The sequence below is a fragment of the Saccostrea cucullata genome, unplaced genomic scaffold (genome assembly GCF_032062105.1).
Source record: "Saccostrea cucullata isolate Sc308-1 unplaced genomic scaffold, CSIRO_AGI_Scuc_v1 ctg6006, whole genome shotgun sequence".
Classification (NCBI taxonomy): domain Eukaryota; kingdom Metazoa; phylum Mollusca; class Bivalvia; order Ostreida; family Ostreidae; genus Saccostrea; species Saccostrea cuccullata.
The window spans coordinates 5,036-14,015 of record NW_026929277.1 but is presented as its reverse complement, the minus strand read 5'-3'; the positions used below and the strand labels follow the sequence as shown (position 1 = coordinate 14,015).

The 8,980-nt window shown below is 32.8% G+C and overlaps 1 pseudogene; it reads left to right on the top strand.

Annotated features, from left to right (window-relative positions):
- The first annotated feature begins 4,777 nt into the window (after positions 1–4,777).
- Positions 4,778–6,476, top strand: LOC134280276 (E3 ubiquitin-protein ligase TRIM36-like; annotated as a pseudogene).
- The last annotated feature ends 2,504 nt before the right edge of the window (positions 6,477–8,980 follow it).

Sequence of the window (8,980 nt, the reverse complement as noted above, 5' to 3'; positions counted from 1 at the left end):
AACTCTAAGATCAAAAACTAGAATTCAAACATGATATAATTATAAAATGATAGCCCCCTTACCACTCCTCCTTCCCAGTAAATATTAGTGAATAACACATTTTGAAATAGTTTTAAGATTTCAAAACATTATACATGTATCATAATTTGACCAAAATAGCATGTATTACCAAATATAAGGAAACAAAGTCTCTATGAACTTAAAGTTCTACTAGTACAAAAAAAATTAAACTTCATTGCTTTCGTTCATTTTTTTTTTCGGGGGGGGGGGGGGGGGCGGGGTCATCTTTATTTGTGAGATTCTCTATGTTCAAAATGAACTAGATTTTAATTCTCATGCTATGAAACTTTTTTTTTCATTTTGGTCTTATATTAAAAAGGGTTACTTTAATTCATACAACTTAAGTTACAAAGAAACGGGGGGGGGGGGGGTGATGCGGAAGAAGCGCCTATAGTGCGACAGATGTGAATTGAAAAATTGCATCTCAATTATATCCAAATTTTCTTTGATATTTCACCAAAAAATAAAGTTTACTAAATGTAATATGTTAATACGTAATTTCTCTATATTTACAAAAAATCTCAGAAAGACTGAAAATATTTGCCTATATATGAAATAGCATACATTCATGAAAAAAGAAAAAAAAAGTCATTTTCTCATACTTCACCATTTTTTTCCATAGGAGCGGGTCTTCGCTCCTTTTTTTTCTGAAAGATAATCCTAAATGTTTGCAATAATTAAAAAAATATTTTCTTTGGTTTACAAAAACATAGTGCGAAAACCCACTTATCTTAAATGTACATTTTTATGAAAATCGATCGGAGAAATACTAATCTTGTAGTCTATTAAACCTAGGGTCATATTATAAACATGCTTTAAATGCTCCATCATTCATCATGAGCCATGTAGCGTAGTGTTTAGCACGTTTGTCTGAAAGTAACCTGACACTTCGGATTTTTTATTGCTAAAATTCGAATCCCACTTATACCATCTTATATTTAAAAAAAGAAATTCGAGATTTCTTTCCTCCAAGAGAGGTTTTGTTTATCATAATGTCATAAATTTCAACAAGGAGAACTTAATTTAAAAACTCAATTTACAAACTGAATATGATTTCTTAATATTTGAACCTATAGGCATTCCGCGCGTTTTGTTCCCCCTCAAGTTCTTCTTTTTAGTATTTTTAATCATGAGTTAAATCATGGAAAAGGATATAGAGATAACGAACAGTATTCAATCTCAAAGTCCATAAAACGATACAAAATACATGTGGGACATCAGAGCTGGGATCAGGTGCCATGGAGGAGAGATATCCCCTGCCGACTGGTCACACCCGCCGTGTACTTCTTGTCATGATCAGGAAATAACGAGAAAATCCGTCGTCAATTCAGTGTATGAATATTGTGCTATAATTTTGTATGAAAAACGTCAGTCAGCTTTTGACTCAATAATAAATTGTATTTGCTGACAAGGTCATTGTATTGACCATAGAATTTACGAAATTATTACTTTAAACGTGAGGGATGATATTCTTGTTTCATCAACTTGTTTGTCAATAATTTATCTCGGTTTAGAAATTGTTCATACGAACAGCAAGCTCTTGCGTATCGAATCAACTGAAAACCACCATCACATGAAATAACCAGAGCACAATATAATAAAGCACCACCTCCATGTTGAAAAACCACAGCATAATATAATAGAGCACCATCTTCGTATAAAATAACCACAGCATAATAGAGCACCATCTTCATATAAAATAACCAAAGCATAATATAAAAGAGCACCATCTTCATATAAAATAACCACAGCATAATATAATAGACCACCACCTTCATATAAAATAACCACAGCATAATATAAAAGAGCACCATCTTCATATAAAATAACCACAGCATAATATAAAAGAGCACCATCTTCATATAAAATAACCACATAATATAAAAGAGCACCATCTTCATATAAAATAACCACAGCATAATATAAATATAACCACAGCATAATATAAAATAACCACAGCATAATATAAAATAGCCACATAAGGCAGCTATGGCGTTCCATAGTTTTCTGTTGGACTCTTTGTGTTGAGATTGTCGTTATCTATTGCACTTTTTGTGTTGAGATTGTCGTTATCTGCTGGACTCTTTGTGTTGAGATTGTCGTTATTAGCTGGACTCTGAGTTGAGATTGTCGTTATCTGCTGGACTCTTTGTGTTGTGATTGTCGTTATCTGTTGGAATCTTTGTGTTGAGATTTTCGTTATCTGCTGGACTCTTTGTGTTGAGATTGTCGTTATCTGCTGGACTCTTTGTTTTAAGATTGACGTTATCTGATGGACTCTTTGTGTTGAGATTGTTGTTATCTGTTGCACTTTTTGTGTTGAGATTGTCGTTATCTGCTGGACTCTTTGTGTTGAGATTGTCGTTATTAGCTGGACTCTGAGTTGAGATTGTCGTTATCTGCTGGACTCTTTGTGTTGTGATTGTCGTTATCTGTTGGAATCTTTGTGTTGAGATTGTCGTTATCAGCTGGACTCTTTGTGTTGAGATTGTCGTTATCAGCTGGACTCTTTGTGTTGAGATTGTCGTTATCTGTGGACTCTTTGTGTTGAGATTGTCGTTATCTGATGGACTCTTTGTGTTGAGATTGTCGTTATCTGTGGACTCTTTGTGTTGAGATTGTTGTTATCTGCTGGACTCTGTAAATTGTGTTGAGATGTTGTCGTTATCTGCTACAAGGGCTCCTTGTATAATGACATTGTTTTTAGCGGCTACCTATACATGTAACAACCAGTAGGAGTAAATGCGAAGTAAATGGATTTGAATTAAACTTATTCGCATCAAATATTCCATGCAAACACAGATTCAATTAAATAAGCAGTAACTTATATTTAATTTCAATTAAACTGTCTTAGTGAACAGAGCAGAATAATTTTGATCATGTTCAATGCTTATTAGAATCATGCTTATGTATGGTTTTTAGATGATTCGGAGTGAAGAAAAAAAGAATTTTGAAGATTGGAATAAATGTGATTGATTCGTAGATCTCAACCCTCAGGACTGGATGGGGACTATGAAATTCACAACTTACACGCAAAGCCTCGTCCTAGACCATGACTTATGTCCCCTCGGTGGAATTTCACTAACACTCGTATAGTTATGAATGATTCCTAATCATTATATCATTACATTTTATCGTGAATATTGAACTAAATATTGATACAAACACTATGTATTCATAATATTAATTGCTTAAGTTCAATCATCCATACACATGTACTTCTTGTAACATCGGAATCGGAGCAAATTGGAAAGAGGGGAGAAAAAAAATTCAAAATTAACATTGTCTATACCTGCAAATCCTATTTCACGAAGGAGGGGGGGGGAACAAATTTTCCAAAAAACTATTTCTATCTTAAGCTACACTAAAGCGTGCCTGTTGAAAGATTACGGAGGGATCCAAACCTACGCCCCAATCTTCAATGCCTATACAAGTACATGTAATACATGTATTTTGTCTTTCCGTGCTAACCCCCTCCCCTGCCTCCGACGCCTATGAATAATGTAGACGGAACTATAAAAACTAACTAAGTCAGGAAAGGACTCGCACAGGACTGTTCAATGTACTGGAAATTGTTTATTTAGGATTTAAACATTTATACATTGGAGATTTCATTTAAAATCACAATACATTCTTTGATGCTCATTTTCAAGTCAGTAAAACAGATTTTTGACATCCTTATAATGGACTTTTTACAGGGATTCAAGAAATTGTGATGACCTCCGACTTTGAAAACAGATTCGTACTTTCGTAAATAAATACTTTAAATTCATGTTAGGCAATTCATATGTTATAAAAATATAAATCAAGATGTTGAAAATTCATGGAAAAAAAATGTTGTGAGGGTTTATTTTGTCGCAATTTTTGCATATCTTTAATATGCATGAAGTCATTTGTTAAAACTTACAAAAAAACTGATCAGGAAAATACATAGGTACACTTAATCTAAACTCATATAATAAAAAAAACTGATATGTATTTCTTCTATAAAATTTAAAGAAAAAAAAATTTCAAGGACACAAAGGAGAAAAATAGATAGATATAATTATATTTAATCCCAGCCCTTAATTTTAATCTATTTTAAAATATCTACACATTGATATAAATAGCTGAGGCATTTAAATCACATGACCTGGTAAACAGGTAAAAATCTAGAATGAAGACAAGGAAGTAAATTATGTACAGGCGTATTTTGCCATGTTGGATTTTGAGGTGAGACTAGATCATATTTAAAAAAATTTAACATGTTGCAAGATACTTCTAGATGTCAGTAATGATCTCAATTCTAGTACATGTACATGTATAATACATTAAAATGCATAAGGATCACTTTAGATCTTACTATGTAAATTGCTTTGAATGATTTCATAAAAATGTTAATATTTTTTTTCCTAATTTAAATTTCTTGTTCAAATATTAGAAACGATTTATATGACATTTTTAAACTACAAGAGATCTTTCCTGTCAGGCACGTAGCATCGAATTTGAAAGTGGGGGGGTAAATCCTCCTGTTATTTTTTTTTACTTACCTAAAAAAATTTTTAAACAAAAAAAAAAAAAAAAACAAACAAAACAAAACAAAACTTTTCTGCCTGTTATTTCTAAATTGACTTTTCTTACAATTTCACTAACAAAGTAAAACTCTTATATATTGTATTTATTTAAAAATTACGTCATATTCCTAAAGTCAGTGACCCATGCCTCTCTTTACTTTTCAGGGTCATCTGATTTTTTAACCAAAATCCCAGTGATGGACCCCCTGGACAGAGCTCAAGTTCTCCTCCTCTGTGACCTGTGTCAAACAGCTGCATTACAGAGTCATTGTGAACTTTGTCAGATTAACCTGTGTAAGGCCTGTGTAGGGGAGCATCTCTCTGATTCATCCAAAAGACACAATGTTGTACCATACAAACATAGAACTTATAGGCCTAACTATGCAAAATGCCTTAGCCATACCCAGAAACATTGTGAACTTTACTGTGAGATATGTGACATTCCTGTCTGTTCTACCTGTCATCTCCTCAGGTAAACATCATGGGCATGAATTAAAAGATATATTGCAGAAACCCAGCTTTATTAAGAAATTTTAAACAAAGATTTGAAAGAACTAGAAAAAAGAATATTCCTACTTATGAAGAAATTTCATCAGATCTATACTCTGAAAAAGTAAATTTGGAAAAACATTATGAGAAACTGACAACAGCTGTCACCATACAAGGAGAAGACTGGCACAGAGAAATTAACATTGTTGTCAACAAACAGAAATCTGAAATTGATGAGATGAAAACTAAACACTTGGCTGCTCTAAATAAACAGGAAAAAGAAATCAAACAGATTACTTCTGATGTTACACAGTGTATATTTGATCTGAAGAAAATACTGGACTCAAATGATGTCTCCCTAACCTCTGCATACAATTCAAGGAATGCTGAATTCAGAAGTTTACCTCCTAAAGTCAAGGTTACATTACCAAGTTTCTCTCCATATCAGATCAACACAAAACAGCTCCATCAAATATTTGGTTCTCTGTCAGCATTATCCATTACAACAGAAGAACATGGCTACACAATGAAGACACCAGAAGCTGTATCCTGTCCTCCAGTCAAACCACTGCTTGATGAACCAGAGCTCATCACCACCATAGACACTGAGTATAACAAACTAAGCAGTGTTACCTGTCTCAGTGATGAAGAAATCTGGACATGTGGGGATGAGAAAATAATGAAACTATACAACCTCCAGGGCAAACTACTGAAGTCAATCCAAACCAAGTCTGGAAAGATGCCAGGTGACATAGCAGTGACAAGGAGTGGAGATCTAGTTTATACTGACCCTGGTACAAGAACTGTAAACATAGTGAAGAATGACCAGATACAGGAAGTGATCAGACTACAGGGGTGGAAACCTTACTTTGTCTGTAGTACCTCCTCTGGTGACCTCCTGATTACCATGAACAGTGATGATAAACAATCAAAAGTTGTCCGTTACTCCGGCTCTACAGAGAAACAAACCATTCAGTTTGATAGTGAAGGTAAACCTCTGTATTCATCTGCTAACCTTAAATACATCAGTGAGAACAGGAACCTGGATATCTGTGTGGCTGACTGGAAAGCCTGTGCAGTAGTGGTGGTTAATCAGGCAGGAAAACTCCGATTTAGATACACTGGTCATCCCTCTACTACCAAAAGATCATTTGTTCCATTCGGCATCACAACAGACAGCCAGAATCAGATCCTGACATCAGACTTTGATAACAACCTCTGTATCCACATCCTAGATCAGGATGGACAGTTCCTCCGTTACATTGATAACTGTGACCTACAGCATCCATGGGGTTATGTGTAGACACCAGAGACAACCTCTTTGTGGCTGAGTATTTTAGTCATGGTAAAGTGAAGAAAATCAAATACATGTAAACAATGTGTTTTAAATAATTACTTATTTGTGAGAGAAACTTTTTCCAATGTCACTAAAATCACAAGAATATATACAATTATAGTTTGATTCAGGTTCACTTTCTCATGTTCATGTGTGTGTGTAAAAAAAAATTTAAAATATTAATATTATCAATAAGGTATAAAATATAAATCATATAATTTATAAACAATTTTATTATAATTCTACCAAGGTTGAAATGACTGCTCAATAAAGACCGAACATTAGAAGAAACTTTCAATATCTCATGAAAAATACTCTTTACTGTGGTTTCATCAATTTTTGTTGCCATCATGGATTTTGTAAAAACAGACGTTTTCAAGGATACACAATTTTGTGGACTAAAGCATTGCCTATGCAAATAAATATTTTATTTCTCAATTGAATGAACATTTAATTTCGTGGATTTGCTCAACAACAAATTCCTCTAAAATTGATGCTCAACGAATATTGATGAAACCGCAGTATATTTGTGAGCAGGACAGAAAAAAATATTATTATGTACATTTTAATCAATTTGACCCTCTATCATGCACTGCACACTGTTGAGTTCTGATTATACTGGACTTTTGATGCAGTTAGAATGATATACCCTTTGATCTAAAATAAATCTTAATTCTTTTAATCTAGTTATATATGTAACTTATTTAAGGAATTAAATAACCAAAATAAATTAATTAAAATTTTATTAGAATTTTTTTCTTGGACACATTGGACACAAAATAACACAGGGTTTGACTGTGTATGTAACCCAAAACAAACACAAGAAATCTGATTCAGAAACTTTTTTATTGTAGATGTTTTCATTTTAATTCACATACATTTTGAAATACATGAACAAAAATGATTTCAGCTGCTATTAACGCGTCAAGTTCCATGGGATATAGCCAAGTAAGTCCACTGTCAGAAGAACTTGGCATTAAAAAGTCATTTAAAATTTTATAGACATCATCAATCATTTCACTATAACGAGCCAGCTGTGTCTGTTTTTTAAACTTATTAGCTCCCTGTGTTGAGCCTCAAGTCTTCTAACTCTCCTTATGAGGGCCTCCACAAAACTGTAGTGGGTCCTGAACTTAAAGTATTCCTTAACAAACAAACAAACAATGGTTTATATAAATCCATAGACATTTTTCATAACAAATTGATGAATTAAGCATACCCAATCTTTGATAAAAGTACATTGTATTTAACGCAGCGTCAGTGTTATATAATGCCATCTGTTGTCACAATTGACCCAATTATGTCACATAAAATATGCTAATTCCAATGTTTCGCTGATCTTATGGTATATAGCTGTGCGTTGAAAGCTGGCATTCCTATTATTTTTTTTTTAATATTTTAATCTCATAATCAACATTGGAACCTTTTAATTTTGCAGGCTGGAGGAAAGGGATGGACAGATTCATTTTAATTTATTGCTGTTGGAGAGAGTTCAACTTGTGAGTTAAAAAAAATGAACAAATTAAGGTGGAGACAAAAAATAAAAGATTTGAACTATATCTTAACATGTTGAAGGGTTTATACACACTCTGTTTAAAGGTTAAATATGCATGGGTTGTCTTCAGTTTTGTAAGGGGGGTTGGGGGGAATCAAATATCTTTTTTTAAATGTTGACTGTGGGAGAGGTATGGACTAATTTTTTCTTTCATTTTTGTACATTTTTTTCTCATGGCTTCTCCCTATATTTGGAATCATTAACTATCCTTTCACTACCTGGTCAATCTTTTGTATCTTTTTGAGAAGAGAGTCGTGTATGGCAGAGTTTGCTGTCTGTTTCAGTGTCTCTATATCTTCACTGGTCACCCCCATCATAAGCTGTCTGTCTATGTCTGGTAAAGAGTCGGCATCAGATTCGCCAAATAATAAACTTCCTGACAAATCTGTTAAAAATTAAAGATTAACTAATCAGAAATCAATAACTAGAAGTACATAACACACTGAGATAAAATTTTTTTAATATTTTACACAACATCATTTTTTACTTTCAAACAATTTTACAGGAAATTCACCCAACTCAGTCGTGTCTGTTTTCCAGCCAATTTTAAATTCTCACACTTGTAAAGAAGGTGTAAAATAAAGGTGGTCAAAATTTCCCTGATTGACAAAAAAATCAATTAATAGTTTCTCAGGTAAAAATTTCAAAATTCGATGCAACAGACAATTCTTTTACAAGATGTCTGTAAAGCCATTTGTGCAATAAAATAGTAATATACGATTCTTAATTTTTGGTCTAGCATAATATGTATGTTTTAAATAATGTAATTCTAAACATTTATTTAAAAAGTTAATTCATAAAATATAGAAATTTAGCCAAACTCTTTTTTTCTAATAAAAAGCTAATGCTTATAACTTAAGTCAATTTTCTTTTTCAATAACATTGCCCAAATCCTAAAATATTATCAATGCTTTTTGATAAAGGATACCTGAGAAAGTACTGACTAATGTTTTTGCCATACAATCATCATTTCACATGACAAAAAAT